The sequence below is a fragment of the Oratosquilla oratoria genome, chromosome 15 (assembly GCF_046742065.1).
Source record: "Oratosquilla oratoria isolate Oo_2021 chromosome 15, ASM4674206v1, whole genome shotgun sequence".
Lineage (NCBI taxonomy): Eukaryota > Metazoa > Arthropoda > Malacostraca > Stomatopoda > Squillidae > Oratosquilla > Oratosquilla oratoria.
In genome coordinates, this window is record NC_134791.1 from 67,943,325 (window position 1) to 67,964,773 (window position 21,449).

Here is a 21,449-nt window from a genome sequence, read left to right on the forward strand (position 1 = left end):
TTCCATATAGATGCAAAAATACATGGAATAGCTTTGAAGGTGATATAGTCCAAACTTAAACAACACAGGAGTTCAAATCTAAATATGATAACTGGAAATCAAGGATTAGATTAAATTGGAATTGCATACAAATGTGAGGCTAGGAATGACTAAAAAATAGAGAATAGGAGATGGGACCAATTGAGTATTCCTGTATACTACAATTAGGTAAATCAGGTTAATACACACACACACACATACAACTAGGTAAATATGCACACACACACATGCTATGGCAAACAAAGTAATCAGCAAATCTTGGAAGTTAGTGTGACAGGAAAAGTAAAAAATATTTGGATTAGGAAAAATGCTAAAAAAGAGGAAACCAAAGACACGGCTCTTGGAGAAAGCCAAAGCCAAAAATGAAATGAGTACAAAAGAAAAACAGCATTTTTTGGGGAAAGTTGTCAAACAGAATGTGAGGAAATGGTTTCTCAAAAAAAAAAAAAAAAAAGGCAGTATTGTATTGCAATGGAAACACCACAAAGCAATGGCAAGTAGAGTATGCAAATGTTGATGGTTTACTATTGGCTATGTTGGAAATAAATAATTACTTGAATATAAATCAGCCTGATATCTTATGTTTAGCGAAGACCAAATTTCCCCCAAAAAATTATTTAACAGTTGAGGGAAAATAGACCTGGGGAAGAGACATAATGAAATGGGTGGAGGGGATGTTTGTCGTGAAAAATGAGATAAAGGTAGAAGAAGCAAATCTGAGTGAGTGTTATCTAACCTTTGAGTAATTTTCAGCATTTCTTTGTTGCAACCCCCTTTTTTGTATTACACCTAACGGTGATTTCACTCTGCTTACATCCAATCTTCTCTTCATTGGTTCACTATATTTTTGTCTTTCTTCTTCATCGTTTTCCATTTTTTTTTTTTTATCACTAAGTGAAATAATTCTATTTTATCATTTCGGTCACTCGATAAACATAGCTCACTATCGCATAAACAAAGCTAGTTGTTTCCTCAAAATTTATAAAAAAAACTCTGTGTTTCAGAGCTCACTCTAGACGTCAGTTCCAATCCATGTGAGCGTGTGTGTGTGTGTAAGATCACAGCATTACCCATAGTTCAGGCCATATACAAACTGAGCTATCATCTGGGAGGGTAACTGCTGAAGGTCATGAGTCTAACACATGATCCAAGACCATGGTGAATCACACACACACACACACACACACACATGCATTCCTAGACTTGCAAAAGCCTTTGACAAAGTACCACACAGAAAATTACTAAAAAAACTGGAACACATAGGAGGAATACAAGGAAACCTACTAAAATGGACGGAGGACTTTCTGACTGGTAGAAAGATGAGAGTAGTGCTCAGAGAAAAATATTCAGATTGGAAAGAGGTGATCAGTGGAGTACCGCAAGGATCTGTACTGGCACCAATAATGTTTGCTATCTATATGAATGACATGGACGAGGACCTGAACTGTTACATGAGCTTCTGTGCTGACGATGCCAAACTGTTAACCCCTTCCATACGGTGCCGCCTACGTAGGCGTCATGGGGAGCGAGTGTATTCGCGAGGCTGCCATATCGGCGTCTTGATTATATTTATTGTAGTCGCCCCTCCATAATGACATTCTTTCTAATTCTTTTGTAATCGCATTTTCTATGGTTATCAAAATTCACGGGTGAAGAGAGAACGATCGATATAAGCGGTGACTATATTTTATGATGCGAGTATTATTACGACACGTCGTACGGCTGGCATTGGCTGCTGCCACCGAGATCTAAGTCCATGACGCCTACGTGTGCGGCACCGTATGGAAGGGGTTAAGGAAAGTAGAAACTGATGAGGACTGTGAAGCACTGCAAGAAGACCTAAATAGGGTATGGAACTGGAGTCAGAAATGGGAAGTGGACTTTAATACTAAGAAGTGTAGCATAATGGAGTTTGGAAAAAGCAAAAACAGAATATCAGGAAAATATACAATTGGAACCAAGGAAGTAAAGAAAGTAGGATCCGAAAAAGATTTGGGTGTAATTATCACGAACGACTTGTCCTATGATATACAGATTAACAAAATTGTTGGGGAGACTTACAACTTGCTAAGATCAATAAAAGTGGCATTTACATACTTGGATGAAGACATGATAAAAAAAATATTGGTTACATTGATAAGGCCTAGATTAGAGTATGCGGCGACATTGTGGTCCCCCAGTACCAAAAAGAATATAAAGAAAATAGAAAGAATCCAGAGAGCAGCTACAAAAATGGCACCTGAACTTGCAAACCTATCATACGAGGAGAGATTGGCTAAGCTGGAGTTGCCGACACTGGAGCAAAGAAGAGAGAGAGGTGACCTATTGACCATCTACAGAATCATGAAATGCACAGAGATACTTGATAGAGAGAACTTACTTAACTGGGACAAAAGAAACACAAGAGGACATGGAAAGAAAATAAAAAAAACAGCTATAGAAGAGAACTGAAGAAAAACAGTTTTCCACATAGAGTTTTGGACACTTGGAACAAACTGGATAATGAAATAGTATGCGCAAAAACCATTCATGAGTTTAAAAACAAACTAGACACTGCGAGATACAATGGCGGGACATCACGAGCATAGCTCCCCTTCCCGCAAAATACAACTAGGTAAATACATAGACCGACTCACAGCAAAGATTGGAGCCCCAAAGAAGGGAAATTTTTGTGGATCTCAACAATGAGGAAGTACCTTTTTGTATTTATAGGGAAGGGGAAAGCTCGTGGTGTAGTGGGAAGGTGATGAAAAAGGAGAAGGGGAGGGATTACTGAGGAAAATGGAAGGAAATGAGGAAGGGTGGCACACGGGCTTCACCTGACAGAAAAAAAACAACAACAACAAAAGGTCCTCAGCTGATGCAGGAGAAGTGAATAATTTCATTAAAATAATTAAGTTTAGAAATATAAATCAGAACAACAAAATGGAAAGTGAAGATAATAATTTCAATGGATTTAATGAAGGGGGCGATGCCAACCTCCCCCGATTAGCAAGGGTAGAGGAAAGACTAGAAAAAATGGCTCAACACTGGGAAAGTAGGCTAGGTCAACTCACACAGATTGCACAGCGAATTGATAAATTGGAACAATTAAAGAAGGAAAACCAAAACCTAACTAAAGAAGTAGAAGAATTAAAAAAAACAGTTAACCACTTCCATACGGTGCCGCCTACGTAGGCAGCATGAGGAGCAAGTAGGTACTCGCTGATGCCGAAGTCGCCATCTTGATTATATTTATTGTAGTTGTACCTACGTAATTTTCATTCTCTCTAAACTGGCTTCATCAGTTTTCTATGGTTATCAAAATACACGGGTGAAAGAGAACAGACAATTTAGCACTGACTTTATATTTTATAATGCGATTATTATTTCGAGACATCGCACGTCGGGCAGCTAATGCTGCCAGACATGCGATGTACCCCGGAGGGAAGAGGTTAAAGGAAGTAAAAGATGAGAATGAGGAATTAAAGAGGAATAACAGAGAGAATAAAGAGTCCATAGCAAAAGAAGCTCAGGGTTGGAAGAAAGTCCAAGAGAACAATAAAATTGTATTTAATGACATAGTGACACAGCAGCTGAAAGAACAAACTGAAAATACAGTTATTAAAGTAATGAGGGAGAAGGAGAATATAGTAAGAGACTTAGCAGATAAAAAGAAATGTATAATTATATTAGAGATGGAAGAGAAGTATAACTTAAACAGGACTACGACAATTAAGGAGGAAAAAGAAAAAGTAAACAATATATTAGAATTAGCTCAGGAAGATGAACCTGAAATAGGTAAACAAATTGAAGAGATGTATAGACTCAGGAAATATAGTACAGATAAAACCAGACCATTTAAGATTAAATTCAGGTCACAAACAACAGCAGAGAATATCTTAGCAAAAACAGGGAAACTAACAGACAGTGAACAATATAAAAAGGTATGGATAAAAAGAGAAATGAATAAAGAGGAAAGAGAGGAGGAAAAACGAAAAGACAAGAAGCTAAGGAAAAAAAACGAGAAAAGAACAGTCAGAAAAAGAGGAATTCTATTGGAGAGTAGTAAATATGAAAGTGAAGAAATGGATCATAACAGAGAAAAACAAAAGGGAAACAGAATATACAATGGAAGTAGCAGAAAATTAAGAGTGTCTTACAAAAATATAGATGGATTAATAACAGGCTTGAACGAACTGAATGATTATCTGAAGGAAAAAGAACCAGACATAATGGGAATTGTAGAGACAAAATTAAAAGGTCCACTACCACCCAACAGTGTAGGACACGGTGCATATAATTATTGGATTAGAAATAGAGAGGTAAAACAAGGCGGTGGAGATATGTTCCTGACTAAGAAGGATATAAACGTGAGGAATGTCACATATGGACAGAATAGAGATGATTATGATGGAAGTGGAAGACAGAGATAGGAAGAGCAGAAAGTTTGTAATAAATTATGTGCCTCCAAAAATGGCCTCGTGGGAAGAGAGAGAACATAAAAGTATGTTAGAAGACACAAAGATAACATTGAATAAAATAATGGAAGATGGAGGAAGAATAGTTATAATGGGCAACTTTAATTGCAAAGAAGTCTGCTGGGAGGAGATGACAGTAAAGGATGGAGACGACTCATGGGGAAATGTTCTACTTGAGATGGTTATTGACCATACAATGATGCAATGGATTCAAGAGAACATTAGGTATAGAAATGAAGAAGAACCATCGAGACTGGACCTAATAATCACATCAGAACCTGAAATAGTGCAAAAGATTGAACATAAGACACCAATAAGTAAAAGTGACCACATATTAGTTGAACTGGAACTAAATGAGAAATACATGAAAAGAAATGAACATAGAAAAGGAAGATTGATGTATGATTTTTTTTTTTTTTTTATAACAAGCCGGGGGCCTTGGCCTGCGGCGCTGCGCCTTAGGCGCGGGCGCTGCGCGCCCTGGGCTACGCCCCTTTTTTGGAAAATAAAATATCAAAATCATATTGCTTTTTATTTCTTGAGTTCTTCTTCTTCTTCTTCTTCTTCTTCTTCTTCGAGTTCTTCTTCTTCTTCGAGTTCTTCTTCGAGTTCTTCTTCGAGTTCTTCTTCTTCGAGTTCTTCTCTTTCGAGTTCTTCGAGTTCTTCTTTTTCGAGTTCTTCGAGTTCTTCTTTTTCGAGTTCTTCGAGTTCTTCTTCGACTTTTTCGATTTCTTCGAGTTCTACTTCTTCTTCTTCTTCGAGTTCTTCGAGTTCTTCTTCTTCGAGTTCTTCTTCTTCTTCGAGTTCTTCCTCTTCTTCTTCGATTTCTTCGAGTTCTTCTTCTTCACCGTAGTTGGCGGTGTTACCGATTTACCACCAAACGCGAAGGGTCAGTTTATTTTTTACTTATATAGAAATAACAGAATTCTTTCAAAAAGAAGAGTGGGAAAGAATATACAAAGAGGAAACAACAGTGGAAGAGAAATGGAATATTTTGACAAAAATTTATAAAGAAGGAGTGGAAAAGTATGTCCCAAGACAAAAGCAAGAAAAAGAATATGTAAAGTGCTGGTACAACAAAAGTTGTAGGGAGCTAAAAGACAAAAGAGATAAAGCTTGGACAAAATGAATAAAAAAACAAAAGACCTGAAAAATGGAAAATATATACTAGTTATAGAAATGAATATGAGCAATTGTGCAGAGAAGAAAAGAGAAAATATGAAAAAGGTGTCATAGAAAAATGTAAAGATCAACCAAAACTATTTTACAGATTTGTAAACAACAAACTGAAAAACAAACAAGAATTAGAGAAACTATGACAAGGAGGAGTTGAATACACAGAGGAAATAGAAATGGCAGAAATTATGAACAAGCATTTTAAATCGGTGTTTACAAGGGAGAACATACAACCTAGAGATATCGAATGGGAGGAGAAAGTCCCCCCTATGAAAGAAATAGAAGTGACAAGGCATGAAATAATGAAGCACTTGAGTAATCTTGATGTCAGAAAATCGCATGGACCAGATGAAATAGGCTATTTCAAATAGCAAACTGGATTTTGAAAGAATGCAGGAATGAACTGGCAGACAAAATACATAGCATAATAAACAGTTCCTTGAAAGAAGGAAAAGTTCCAAAATATTGGAGAAGAGCAAATATAGTACCTATATATAAAAGGGGAAATAAAGAAGACCCTACTAACTATAGACCAGTCTCTCTAACAAGTACAATAGCAAAAATTTGTGAAAGAATTATCAAAAGTAGATGGGTAAGGTATTTAGAAAAAAAACTGTGCTAAATCCAAGGCAATTTGGATTCAGACAAGGATGATCATGCGTCACAAACTTAATGTGTTTCTATTCAAGACTAATAGATATAATACAAGAAAGAGATGGATGGGCTGATTGTGCATTTCTAGACATAAAAAAAGCTTTTGACAAAGTACCACATAAGAAGTTGCTTAAGAAATTAGAAACTGCAGGAGGAATACAGGGTAAACTGCTGAAATGGATGGAAGACTTTTTGCAAGAAAGAAAAATGAGAGTAGTGATAAGAGACAAACACTCTAATTGGGATGAAGTAATAAGTGGTGTTCTACAAGGAACAGTTCTGGCTCCAATAATGTTTGCTATACATATTAATGACAGGGATAAAGGAATTGAAAGTTATATGAGCTTCTTTGTGGATGATGCAAAACTGTTGAAAAAGTGAACACTGAAGAAGATTGTGAGTCGCTACAGAGTGATCTCAAGAAAGTATGGGAATGGAGTAGGAAGTGGGAGATGGAATTGAATACTAAGAAGTGTGGTATAATGGAATTTGGAAGCAGCAAAAAAAAGAATAGTGGGATCATATAAATTGGGAGAAGAAGGAATAAAAAAAGTAGAAAATGAGAAGGACCTAGGAGTCATTATTATGAATAATATGTCACCAGAAAAACATATAAACAAGATTTTTGGAGAAACTTATAATTTAATAAGAACAATCAAAGTGGCATTTACGTACGTGGATGAAGAAATGGTGAAGAAAATACTAATCACTTTGATAAGACCAAGATTGGAATATGCAGCGACAATGTGGTCACCAAGTACAAAAAAAAATGTATAACAAAACTTGAAAGAATACAAAGAGCAATTACAAAATTCGCACCAACACTCTCAAAACTATCATATGAAGAGAGACCAGCAAAACTTGAGCTACAGACATTAGAGCAGAGAGAGATAACTATTTATAGAATCATGAAAGGCTTAGAAACTATTGATGGAGAGGACCTAATAAAATGGGATGATAGAAATACAAGAGGATATGGAAAGAAAATCAAGAAGGACAGTTATAGAGGAGATCTGAAAAAGAACAGCTTTCCCCACAGAGTAATAGACATTTGGAACAAATTAGATGAGAAAGTGGTGTGTGCAAAAACAATACATGAATTTAAAAACAGTTTAGATAAAATGAGATATAAAGATGGGACACCATGAGCGTAGCTCCCCTTCCCGTAAAATACAACTATGTAAATACATACACATGTCGGATTGACGGCGAAGATTGGAACTCTGAAAAAATGTGATTTCCGTGGATTTCAGCGACGAGGGAGTACCTGTGGAGGAATCATGTGATGAAGGTTACAGAGGGTAAAAACAGTGTGGAAATAATCATGATAAAAGTTGAAGACATTGACATGAAAAGTAGAAATTTTGTGGTGATTAATGTGCCCCCAAAAATGGGCATTTGGAAAGAGGGTGAGCATTGAAAAACATTAAAATATATAAGGCATTCATTTAACAAGATACTGAAGAATGGAGATAAACTGTTATTTATGGGAGATTTTAACTGCAAGGAAATCTGTTGGGAAGAGATGACAGTGAAAGGTGGAGAGGATCTATGGGGAAATGTATTACTTGACATGACATGGAAAAGATGGAAACAATATTAAAAAAAACCTGGAAAGTAGAAAATATATATCAACCAAAGAAATTAATATGTAAAAGTGTGCAGAAAGGAAAAAAGAAACTTAAAAAATGACATCATAGAAAAATGTAAAGATCAACCCAAAACTATTTTATAGATTTGTGAATGGTAAACTAAAAAATAAACAGGAAATGGTGAAACTACACCATAGAAAATTAGAATATACAGAAGATTTAGAAATGGCTGAAGCCATGAACAACCACTTCAAGTTGGTTTTCACTAGAGAAAAAGTACAGCATTAGGACAAAGGAATTGAAGTGTAATCACTCCCCATGAGGGAAATAACAATAACATAAAAGAAATAATGGATCAACTAATGAACCTTGATGTCAAGAAATCACATAGACCAGATGGAATCGCAAATTGGACACTAAAAGAATGTAAAGAAGAATTAATGAACAAAATATATGACATAATAAGTTGCTCATTCAAAGAAGGAAAAATACCAAAGGACTGGAAAAATGCCAACATTGTATCAATATATAAAGGAGGAAACAAAACCAACAAATTACAGACTAGTTTCCCTTACAAGCACTGTAGCCAAAATTTGCGAAAGAATGATCAAGAATAGATGGATAAAACACCTGGAAGAAAGCAAAACCCAAGACAATTTGGATTCAGAAAGGGAAGATCATCTGCCACAAACTTAATCTGTTTCTATTCAAAATTAATAGATATAATATAAGAAAGGGATAGATGGGTTGATTGTGCTTCCTTAGACTTACAAAAAGCCTTCAACAAAGCAGAATTGTCGGGGAGGCTTACAACTTGCTAAGATCAATAAAAGTGGCATTTGCATACTTTGACGAAGACATGATAAAAAAATTATTGGTTACATTGATAAGGCCTAGACTAGAGTATGTGGCGCCATTGTGGTCACCCAGTACCAAAAAGAATTTAAAGAAAATAGAAAGAATCCAGAGAGCAGCAACAAAAATGGCACCTGCACTTGCAAACCTATCATATGAGGAGAGATTGGCTAAACTGGAGTTACCGATGCTGGAGCAAAGAAGAGAGAGAGGTGACCTACTGACCATCTACAGAATCATGAAAGGCACAGAGATACTTGATAGAGAGGACTTACTAAACTGGGACAAGAGAAACACAAGAGGACATGGAAAGAAAATTAAAAAACAGCTACAGAAGAGAACTGAAGAAAAACAGTTTTCCACATAGAGTAGGGGACACTTGGAACAAACTGGACAATGAAATAGTATGTGCAAAAACCATTCATGAGTTTAAAAGCAAACTAGACACTGCAAGATACAAAGGTGGGACACCACGAGCATAGTTCCCCTTCCCACAAAATACAATTAGGTAAATACAACTAGGTAAAAGTACCACACAAAAAATTATTAAAAAAAAAATGGAAAACATAGGAGGGATACAAGGTAAATTACTAAACTAGATGGAGGATTTCTTGCATGGCAGAAAAATGAGAGTAGTGCTCAGAGAAAAGAATTCAGCTTGGGAGGAGGTGATTTGTGGAGTTCCACAGGGGTTGCTATTGGCTCCAATAATGTTCACTATTCATGTGAATGACATGAATGAAAATGTGGATTGTTACATGAGCTTCTCTGCAGATGATGCTAAATTACTGAGGAAGGTGAATACTGAAACAGACTGTGAATCACTACAAATGGACCTAAACAAGGTTTGGAAATGGACCCAAAAGTGAGAAGTAGATTTCAATATGAATGTATTATAATGGAATTCAGGAAAAAAAAAATATACCCGGTATATATATCAGGACAATATAAAATTGGAACAAAGGAAGTAAAGAAAGTGGGATCTGAAAAAGACCTGGGAGTAATTATCTCAAATGACATGTCCCCTGATAAACAGATAAACAAAATTGTCAGAGAATCTTACAACTTGCTAAGATCAATAAAGGTGGCTTTTACCTATGTAGACAAATGGTTAAAAAAATACCAGTCACAATAATAAGGCCTAGACTGGAGTATGCTGCGACACTATGGCCACCCAGTACCAAAAAGAATATAAAGAAAATTGAACAAATCCAGAGAGTAGCCACAAAAATGGCCCCAACACTTTCAAACCTGTCATATGAGTAGAGACTGGCTAAATTCAAATTACTGAGTTTGGAACAAGAAGAGAAAGAGGCCAACTGCTGACCATTTACAGAATCATGAAAGGCACAGAAATCTTTGATAGAAAGGACTTATTAAATTGGGATAAGATGAATACAAGAGGACATGATAAGAAACTCAAAAAGGATAGTTATAGAAGAGACCTGAAAAACAACAACAGTTTTCCAGTGGATATCTGGAACAAACTGGATAAAACAATAGTGTGTGCAAAAAATATCCATGAATTTAAAAACAAACTAGATACTGCAAGATACAAAGATGGGACACCATGAGCATAGCCCCCCTTCCCGTAAAATACAACTAGGTCACTATGAGCATAGCTCCCTTCCCGTATAATACAACTAGGTAAATACAGAGACCTCTAGCAGAGTGAGAATGAGACATAGTGTAAATATGAATGTGGAAATCCTGAAAAGATTCCTAAAGGGTAGTGAAGACAAAACTTTTTCTGGATTTAATAGGTACGTGAAAAGAAACCTGGCTAGAATTATAGACGTAGAAATGAGATTTAGGAAGATAACACAGAATCAAAACATTATGGAGCCAAAGAAAGAGATTATGGAGTTAAAGAGGGAGTATCTCAAAATAAACAAGGAAGTGATTTAAAGGAAAAATACTGAAATAAATAATGAGGTAAGTGAATTAAAAAAGGACTAATTGAGGTAAAAAGTGAAAATGGGATGATGAAAAATAGATACCACTATTAGTACGACCTTAACAAAAAAGGTGAATGAACAAATAAAGGCAATGACCGAGAAAATTGGAGGAAATATGGGAGAGGAAAATTTACAGAAAATCAGAAAAGAATGGAAAAAAAATCAAGAAAGCAAAAAGATAGCTTTTAAAGAAATTGTACAATAACAAATGCAGGAGAATGCCAAAGACACAGTTATTCGAGTAATCAAGGAAAAAGAAAATTGGATTAGAGATACAGTGGATAAAAAGAAGTGTATAGTAGTATATGGTCTAAAGGAAAAACAACCTAGTTAGGTATTTGAGAGAAAAAGAAGAGAAAGAAATAGCAAGAAAAAATCTGAAAGCAGTACAAGATGAAGAGCAAGAAATAGAAAAGGAAACAGAAGTGTATAGATTGCGACAATACATAAAAAAAATCAATCTCCAAAGATCAAATTAATTTCACAAATGGTAGCGCAAAAGATATTAGTAAAATCAGGAAATTTAACAATTAGTGAACACTATAAAAGTATATGGATAAAAAGAGGAATGATGAGGAAAGAGAAAGAGAGAAGACACTAAAAAGTGAAGCTAAAGAAAAAACAAGAAAAGAACGGAGACTGACAAAACGTACTATTGGAGAGTGTTAGACTTGAGGCTGAGAAAATGGTATATTCAAGACAAATGAAAGGAACAGAGAACGAGATGGAGAGATGAAAATATTAAAAGTGGCACACACTAACATGGATTGATCCCAGGACTAAATGAATTAAATGATAACCTGTCAGGAAAAAAAAAAAAAAAAAAAAAAAAAAAGTTATAATGGGACTAATGGAGATGAAATTAAGGGGTCCATTAGCACCAAATAGTGAACAGTAAACTAAAAAACAAACAGGAAATAGTGAAATTGTGCCAAGGGAATATAGAATACACAGAAGAAATAGAAATGGCTGAAGTCATGAGCAAACACTTCAAGTTGGTGTTCACTAGAGAAAATATACAGCATTGGGGTGAAGGGAGTGAAGTGACAAACATGACAAAGGAAACATGGACTGGAAGTGAAGCATTTATTCCTGATGTTTCATCTATTTACTTTCTCAAAGGCTTTAACAAGGGTGATGCAAACAAGGTCATCATATCAAAACAACAGGGCAGGACTCGCAGTAATGGATTTAAACTGGACAAGTTTAGATTTAAGAAGGAAATAAGCAAGAATTGGTTTACTAATAGGGTGGTCAACAAATGGAATAGACTTATTAACCATGTAGTTAGCACTGAAACTATCAGTTGTTTTAAGAAACAGTTAGACAACTTTATGGATAGAGATGACAGGTGGTGGATATGGAGCTGCCTAGTGTAGGCCTTATGGTCTCTTGCAGTCTCCATCATTCTTATGTTCTCATGTTCAAAAGTCAATAGACGAAACATCAGGAATAAACACTTCACTTCCAGTCCATATTTCCTTTGCCATGTTTATGCAACTTGATCACATGGATTTTCATTTGGGGTGAAGTGAGATTCCCCCCACCCCCCTAATGAGGGAATTAATAGTAACATGAAAAGAAATAATGGACCAAATAATGAACCTTGATGTCAGGAAATTGCACAGCCCAGATGGGATTGTAAACTGGATACTAAAAGAATGTAAAGATGAACTAATAGATAAAATATATAATGTATTAAGCTGCTCAGTCAAATGAAAAATACCAGAAGAGTGGGTAAATACAAATATCATACCAATATATAAAAGGGGAAACAAGGAAAATCCAACAAATTACAGACCAGTCTCCCTTACACCCTTACAAGCATGGTAGCCAAAATTTGTGAAAAAGTTATCAAAAATAGATGGACTAAACATCTGGAGAAGAACAATATACTAAATCAGAGACAATTCGGATTTAGACAGGGAAGGCCATGTGCCACAAATTTTATCAGTTTCTACTCAAGACTAATAGATATAATACAAGAAAGGGATGGATGGGCTGATTGTGCTTTCCTAGACTTACAAAAAGCTTTTGATAAAGTACCACACAAAAAATTATTAAGAAAAATGGAAACCATAGGAGGGATACAAGGTAAACTACTGAAATGGATGGAGGATTTCTTGCATGGAAGAAAAATGAGAGTAGTGCTCAGAGATAAGAATTCTACTAGGGAAGAGGTGAATAGTGGACTTCCACAGGGATCAGTATTGGCTCCAATAATGTAATCTATTTATGTAAATGACATGGATGAGGGTGTGGAATCTTACATGAGCTTCTTTGCAGATAATTCAAAATTCCTAAGAAAAGTGAGTACTCAAATGGATTGTGAGCCACTACAGAGAGATCTAAACAGGGTTCGGGAATGGAGTCAGAAGTGGGAAGTGGACTTCAACATCAAGAAATGTAGCATAATGGAATTTGGGTAAAGTAAAAAGAAGAATATCAGGACAATATAGAATTGGTACAAATGAAGTAAAGAAAGTGGAATCTGAAAAAGACCTGGGAGTGATTATCACAAATGACATGTCCCCTGATAAACAGATAAACAAAATTGTTGGGGGAACCTACAACTTGCTAAGATCAATAAAATAAATAAAGGTGGCTTTTATCTTCTTAGAGGAAGAAATGATGAAGAAAATACTACTCACACTGATAAGGCCAAGACTGGAGCATGCAGAAACACTATGGTCACCCAGTACTAAAAAGAATATAAGGAAAATTGAAAGAATCCAAAGAGCAACTACAAAAATGGCCCCAACACTTTCAAAACTGTCATACAAGGAGAGACTGTCAAAACTGGAATTACTAACACTGAAGCAAAGAGAAAGAGGTGATTTGTTGACCAACTATAGAATCATGAAATGCATGGAAGTCCTTGATAGAGAAGACTTACTAAATTGGGATAAGAAAAATACAAGGGAACATGAAAGGAAGCTCAAAAAGGACAGTTATAGAAGAGACCTGAAAAAGAACAGCTTTCCTCACAGAGTGGTGGATATATGGAATAAATTGGATGAAACAGTGTGTGCAAAAACCCTGCATGAATTTAAGAGCAAATTGGACACTGCAAGATACAAAGATGGGACACCATAAGCATAGCTCCCCTTCCCGTAAAATACAACTAGGTAAATGCACACACAGCATGGAAGGAAACTCAAAAAAGACAGTTACAGAAGAGACCTGAAAAAAAAGCTTTCCACACAGAGTGGTGGATATATGGAACAAACTAGACAAAACAATAATATGTGCAAAAACCATACACGAATTTAATAGCAATTTAGACAATGCGAGATACAGAGATGGAACACCACAATTATACACACACACAAAGGCAGGACACCACGAGCGTAGCTCCCCTTCCCGTAAAATACAACTAGGTAAATACACACACACACACACCGAGCTGTCAACAGCTGTAAACTGGAGTTCCATAGGCTGTCAAACAAGACAAAATTTCTCAACAGTGCAAGGAAAATAAGAGGCCTGGGTTGTATTGAGTGGGAGGGGGAGCACTTGTGGTTGTCCAAAAAGATCTTTCTGCAGTGTTGAAAGTGTCTATAGTGAGAAAATGCAAGGGAATGGCGACAAGTTTGATTCCAATGTCAACATAAACACAGAGCCCTCTGGAGGTACTGTAGCAAAACTAAATGTAAATAGAGACTTTGAAACCCCAAGAGAGATTGGTAGATTGTACAGCGATGACCTATTTTCTGGCTTTGGTAAGTGCAAAAATGAAATTTGAGTCGAATCATAGACATGGAAAGGGTGATGAATTTTAATTGAAATTGGTGGGAGAGAAAATTCATGGAATTAAGGAAGAAGAGAGATTGTGATTTTAAGGAAAGACTATTTTGAAGTCAATAGAGAGGTAAACTAAAGAAGAATTCTGAAATAAATAACAAGTTAAATGAAAAAAAAAACTGAGGTTAAATGAGAAAATGAAAATATAAAAACAATGATACTACCAATAGTGAGAATTAAAAAAAAAAAAAAATTAAATCCCAATATACAGGCAATGTCTGAAAGAATTGAAGAAAATTTAGGTGAGGAAAATTTACAGATTAAGAAATGGAAAGAAAACAGAGAAAATAAAGAGACAGCTTTAAAAAAAAAAATAGTACAACAACAGATACAGGAAAATGTACAGGACACAGCTGTTCAAGTAATTAAAGAAAAATAAAATTGGGTTAGACACAGTGGATAGAAAAAAGTGTATTGTAGTATATGGACTAAAGGAAAAACATAGTTTGGTTAGGTGCTTGAGAGAAAAAGCAGAAAAAGAAATGACAAAAGCAATTCTAAAAGAAGTACAAGATGACCAAGAAGTAGAAAAAGAAATAGAAGTACATAGAATTGGACAATATTCTAAAGAAAGAAATCGACCTCTAAAGATAAAACTAAGATCACAAATAGTAGCAGAAGACATATTGGCAAAATCAAGTTAGCAAAGAGTGAAAATTACAACAATGTATGGATAAAAAGAGAAAGAGAAAAGACACTAAGAGATGAAACTAAAAAAAAAGAAAAAAAAAGAAAAAGAAAAATGGAGACTGAAGGCAAGGAGTTCTATTGGAGAGTCTTAGACATGAGGCTGAGAAAATGGTACACCAGGGAAACAAAAGAAACAGAAATTGGGATGGAGAAGAAAAAAAAAGGATCACATGAAGAATTGTCACCCCAGACATTGACAGGGTGATAATTCTTTATGTGGGCTGTCCTAGAATGACAATTTTTTATATGGGCCATCCTGGGTTTACGATTCTTTGTTTGTATAAGTTGATGACAATAATCATAACCTTCATTCAACCTAACCTTTATTCCACTGTTGATATTCGGCGTATGGGGTGACAGTTCTTCAGGTGGGATCTCAAGGAGTGACAATTCTTCATGTGGGCATTCTGGGGAGACAATTCTTCATGTGACAAAAAAAAAAAAAAAAAAAAAAGTGGCCTATACTAATATAGATTAATCTCAGGATTAAGTGAACTAAATGATCACCTGCCAGAAGAAAAACCAGACATAATAGGAATTGTGGAGCTGAAATTAAGGGGTCCACTACCACCAAATAGTGTTGGACATGGGTTATATAATTATTGGATTAAAAACAGAAATGAGAAACAGGGCAAATGAATCATGTTTTTGGCCAAGAAAAACTTAAATGTGATGAAGGTTACAATGGGTAAAAACAGTGTGGAAATTATCATGATTAAAGTTGAAGACAGTGACATGAAAAGTAGAAATTTTGTGGTGATTTATGTGCCCCCAAAAACAGGTACTTGGAAAGAGGGCAAGCATTCAAAAGCGTTAAGAGATATAAGGCATTCATTAAATAAGATGCTGAAGAATGGAGGTAAACTGATACTTATGGGAGATTTTAACTGGAAGGAAATCTGTTGGGAAAAGATTACACTGTAAGGTGGAGAGGATCTATGGGAAAATGTATTACTTGACATGACTATAGAACATACAATGACACAATGGGTAAAAGAAAATACCAGATATAGAAGTAATGAAGAACTGTCAATACTAGATTTAATATTTACAACAGAACCTGAAATTGTGGATAAAATTTAATACAAGACACCATTTGGGAAGAATGACCAAATACTGATAGAAGTTGAACTAAAGGAGGAAATATAGAAATGAGAAATACAGAAAAGGAAGACTGATGTACAAAAAAAATGGACTTTGGGAAACTTAAGAAATTCTTTGAAAATGCAAATTGGGAAAACTTTTTCAAAGAAGAGACACAAGTGGAAGAGAAATGGATGATTTTTATGGAAATTTATAATGGAGTGAATAAATATGATGCAAGAGAGAAACAGGAAAAGGTGTACATTAAGAGCTGGTTCAACTGAAGTTGCAGTGAATGGAAAGTGGCAAATATGTATCAACCATAGAAATGAATATGTAAAAGTGCACAGAGAGGAAAGAGAAACTATGAAAAATATATCATAGAAAAATGTAAAGATCAACCTAAAACTATTCTTAAGTTATGTGAATGGTAAACTCAAAAATGGTGAAACTACACCACAGAAATATAGAATATACAGAAGATTTAGAAATGGCTGAAGTCATGAACAACCACTTCAAGTCTGTTTTCACTAGAGAAAAAGTACAGCATTGGGACAAAGAAATTGAAGTGCGATCACCCCCTATGAGGGAAATAAGAGTAAAAATAAATAAATAAAAAATAATGGACCAACTAATAAACCTTGATGTCAGGAAATCACATGGCCCAGATGGAATTGCAAATTGGATACTACAAGAATGTAAAGAAGAATTAATGGACAAATTTGCTCAATGAAAGAAAAATACCAAAGGACTGGAAAAATGCCAACATTGTGTCAATATGTAAAGGAAGAAACAAAGAAGAACCAACAAATTACAGACTGGTCTCCCTTACAAGCACTGTAGCCAAAATTTGTGAAAGAATTATCAAGAATAGATGGATTAAACAATTTGGATTCAGACAGGGAAGATCATGTCTCACAAACTTAATTTGTTTCTACTCAAGACTAAGGTATAATACAGGAAAGGGATGGATGGGCTGATTGTGCTTTCCTAGACTTACAAAATGCCTTCAATAAAGTACCACACAAAAAATTATATATAAAAAAAAAGGAAAAGATATAAGGGATACAAGGGAAATTACATAACTGGATGGAGGATTTCTTGCATGGCAGAAAAATCAGAGTAGTGCTCAGAGAAAAGTTCAGCTTGGGAGGAGGTGATTACTGGAGTTCCACAGGGATCAGTATTGGCTCCAATAATATTTGCTCTTTATGAAGATATGGATTGTTACATGAGCTTCTTTGTGGATGATGCTGGAAGTAGCAAAAGAAATTCTGAAAGAAGTATAAGAAGAGGGTCAAGAAATAGAAAAGGAAATAGAAGTGCATAGGATGGGACAATACTCAAAAGAAAAGAATCGACCTCTAAAAATTAAACTAAGGTCACAAATGATAGCAGAAGTATTAGCAAAAACAGCAAAGTTGGCAAAAAGTGAAAACTACAAAAATATATGGATAAAAAAGGAAATGAGCGATGAGGAAAAAGAGAGAGAAAAGACACTAATAAAGCTAACAAAAAAACAACAAGAAAATGGTATATCAAAAGAAAGGAAACACAGGAAACAGAGAACAAGGAGGAAAAGGAAAAATATTAAAAGTAACTTATACCAACCTAGATGTTCTGTTTTCAGGATAACATGAATTAAATGATTATCTGGCAGAAGAAAAAACAGATATAATGGAAATTGTAGAGATGAAATTAAAAGGTCCACTACCACCAGTGTTGGACAAGGTTTATGTAATCACTGGATGAAAAATAGAGAGGAAAACTGGGTGGAGGAGTCATGTTTTTGACTAAGGCTTAAATGTGATGAAGATCACAGGAGAAAATAATGTGGAACCAATCATGATTAAAGCTGAAAATAGTGACAAGAAAAGTAGAAAATCTGTGGTGATCTATGTGCCCCCCAAAACAAGTTCTTGGAAAGAGAGCAACCATTCCAAAATGTTGAAAGACACAAGGCATACATTAAATGAAATGCTGAAAGGAGGAAATCTGATAATTATGGGTGATTTTAACTCTAAAAGAATATGTTGGGAGGAGATGACACTGAAGGGTGGAGGACCTTTGGGGAAACATACTACTTGACATGACCAGTGAATACACAATGACTCAATGGGTAAAAGAAAATACCAGATATAGAAATAATGAAGAACCATCAAGACTAGATTTAATATTTACATCAGAGCCTGAAATTGTGGAAAGAGTGATTACATACTACTTGAGCTCAAACTAAAAGAGGAAATATATATGGGGAGAAATGAGAAACACAGAAAGGGAAGAGTGGTGTATAACAAAACAGATTTTGGGAAACTTAGAAAATTCTTTCAAAAAGTGAGTTGGGAAAAATTCTTTGGTGAAGAAACACAGGTGGAAGAGAAATGGACAATTTTAAAAGAAATCTATAATGGAGTGGATAAATATGTACCAAAACAAATTCAGGAAAAGGTGTACACTAAGTGCTGGTATAACAAAAAAATGTAGTGAGGCAAAAGATAGAAGAGACAGCGCTTGGAAAAGATAGAAGAAAAAAACTGGATAGTGGCAAATATGTATCAAATTTAGAAATATGTAAAAATATGCAGGGAAGAAAAGAGAAACTATGAGAAAGACATAATAGACAAATGTAAAGATCAACCTTAATTATTCTATAGATATGTGAATGGTAAACTAAAAAATAAACAGGAAATAGTAAAAACACTTCAAGGGAACATGAAATACACAAGTGGATACAAATATGGTTGAAATTATGAATATACATTTCAAATCTGTGTCCATTAAAGAAAACATACACAATAGGGATGAAGGAAGGGGACAAAGATCCCCCTCCCCCATGAAAGAAATAATTGTTACACAGAAAGAAATAAGGGTCCAAATAATGAACCTTGATGTCAGAAAACCACACAGCCCAGATGGAATTGCAAACTGGATACTAAAAGAATGTATAGTTGAATTAATGTTCAAAATATATAAGATAATAGGAAGGTACCGGAAGACTGGAAAAAGCCAATATCATGCCAATATATAAAAGGGGAAACACGGAAGACCCAACAAACTATATACCTGTCTCCCTTACAAGTATAATAGCCAAATTTTATGAGAAAGTTATCAAAAGCAGATGTACTAAACATCTAGAGAACAATATATTAAATTTCAGACAATTCAGATTTAGACCAGGAAGGTTATGTGTCACAAATCTGATCTGTTTCTATTCAGGGTTAATAGATATAATGCAAGAAATGGATGGATGGGCAGGTGTGCTTTCCTGGACTTACAAAAGATATTTGATAAAGAACCACACAAAAAATGAAGAAAACTTGAAACAACAGGAGGTATACAAGGAAAACTATTGAAATGAATTAAGATTTCTTGCATGGAAGAAAAATGAGAGTAGTGCTCAGAGATAAAAACTTTACTTGGGAAGAAATTATATGTGGAGTCCCACAGGGTTCAGTATTGGCTCCAATAATGTTTGCTATATATGTAAATTATATGGATGAAGGTGTAGAATGTTACATGAACTTCTTTGCAGATGATGCAAAACTACTAAAGAAAGTAAGTACAGAAAAAGATTATGAATCGCTACAGAGAGATCTGAATAAGGTCTGGGAATGGAGTCAAATGTGGGAAGTATAATGGAATTTGGAAAAAGTAAAAAAAGAATATCAGAACAATATAAAATCAATGCAAAGGAAGTAGAGAAAGTTGGTTCCGAAAAGGAGCTAGGAGTAATCATCACCAAAGACATGTCCCCAGACAAGCAGATAAACAAAATAGTCGGAGAAACCTACAATTTGTTAAGATCAATAAAGATGGCTTTTAATTATTTGGATGAGGAAATGGTAAAGAAAATACTAGTCACACTGATAAGACCAAGATTGGAGTATGCAGCGACACTATGGACACCCAGCACAAAAAGAACATACAATACAGTGTTACCTCTCATTAACGGACCAAAAGGGGGGTGATGGTGTCTGTTGATGTGAATAATCCGTTGATTTGGAGTGGTTTTTGGGTGGCATAGTGATTGCACAGCACTAAACAACAGCACCAAATACACCGAAAACACAGCGAAAACACCGCAAACACAGCTAATTAACGTCCGTTAATGAGAGGTCAATCTGTATAGAAAATAGAAAGAATCCGAAGAGCAACGACAAAGATGGCCCCAACACTTTCAAAACTGACATATGAGCAAAGATTGTCTACCTGGAACTACCAACCCTGGAACAAAGAAGAGAAAGAGGTGATCTGTTGGCCATTTACAGAATTATGAAAGGCATTGAAGTCCTTGAGAGAGAAGACTTATTAAATTGGGATAGAAGAAAAACAAGGGGACATGTAAAGAAACTCAAAAAGGACAGTTATAGAAGAGATCTGAAAAAAAAGTCTGGAATGAATTGGATGAAACAATAGTGTGTGCAAACACTATACATGAATTTAAGAACAAACTAGATATTGTGAGATACAAAAATGGGTCACCACAAGCATAGCTCCCCTTCCCATATAATGCAGCTAAGTAAATACAAGGTTCAGTGCTTGCACCAATAATGATTCTTGTCTATGTCCATGACATGAGGGAAGGAATAACAAGCTACCCCAATCATTTCTAGATAATACAAAAATCATGAGAAAAGTGAAAAATGAAGAGGATCGTAAACTATTGCAAAAATATCTAGAAACGAGAGGACATGGAAAAAAACTGAAAAAGGATAGTTATAGAGAAAAAAACTTGAAAAGTTTCAGTTTCCCACACAGAGTGATGAATACATGGAACAAATTAGACAACAAAACAGTATGTGCAAACACTATACAAGATTTTAAGATAAACATGATGCGGAGAGATACAAAGATGGGTCACCACGAGCATAGCTCCCCTCCCATTTATTACAACTAGATAAATACTGTTTTTGCATGGAGCCAAGAATGAGAAATAAAGCTCAATATAAAAAAAAATGCAAAGTACTGGAAATGGGCAATAGTGACAAAACATCCTTAAACTATTCCTTGGGAAGTGAACCCATTACAAAAGCAAAACAGGAGAAAGATTTGGGAGTGCTGATAAGAGACAACCTCTCACCTGACACACATATCAGCAGGGTTGTGGGAGAGACATTTGGACTACTGCAGAAGATTAG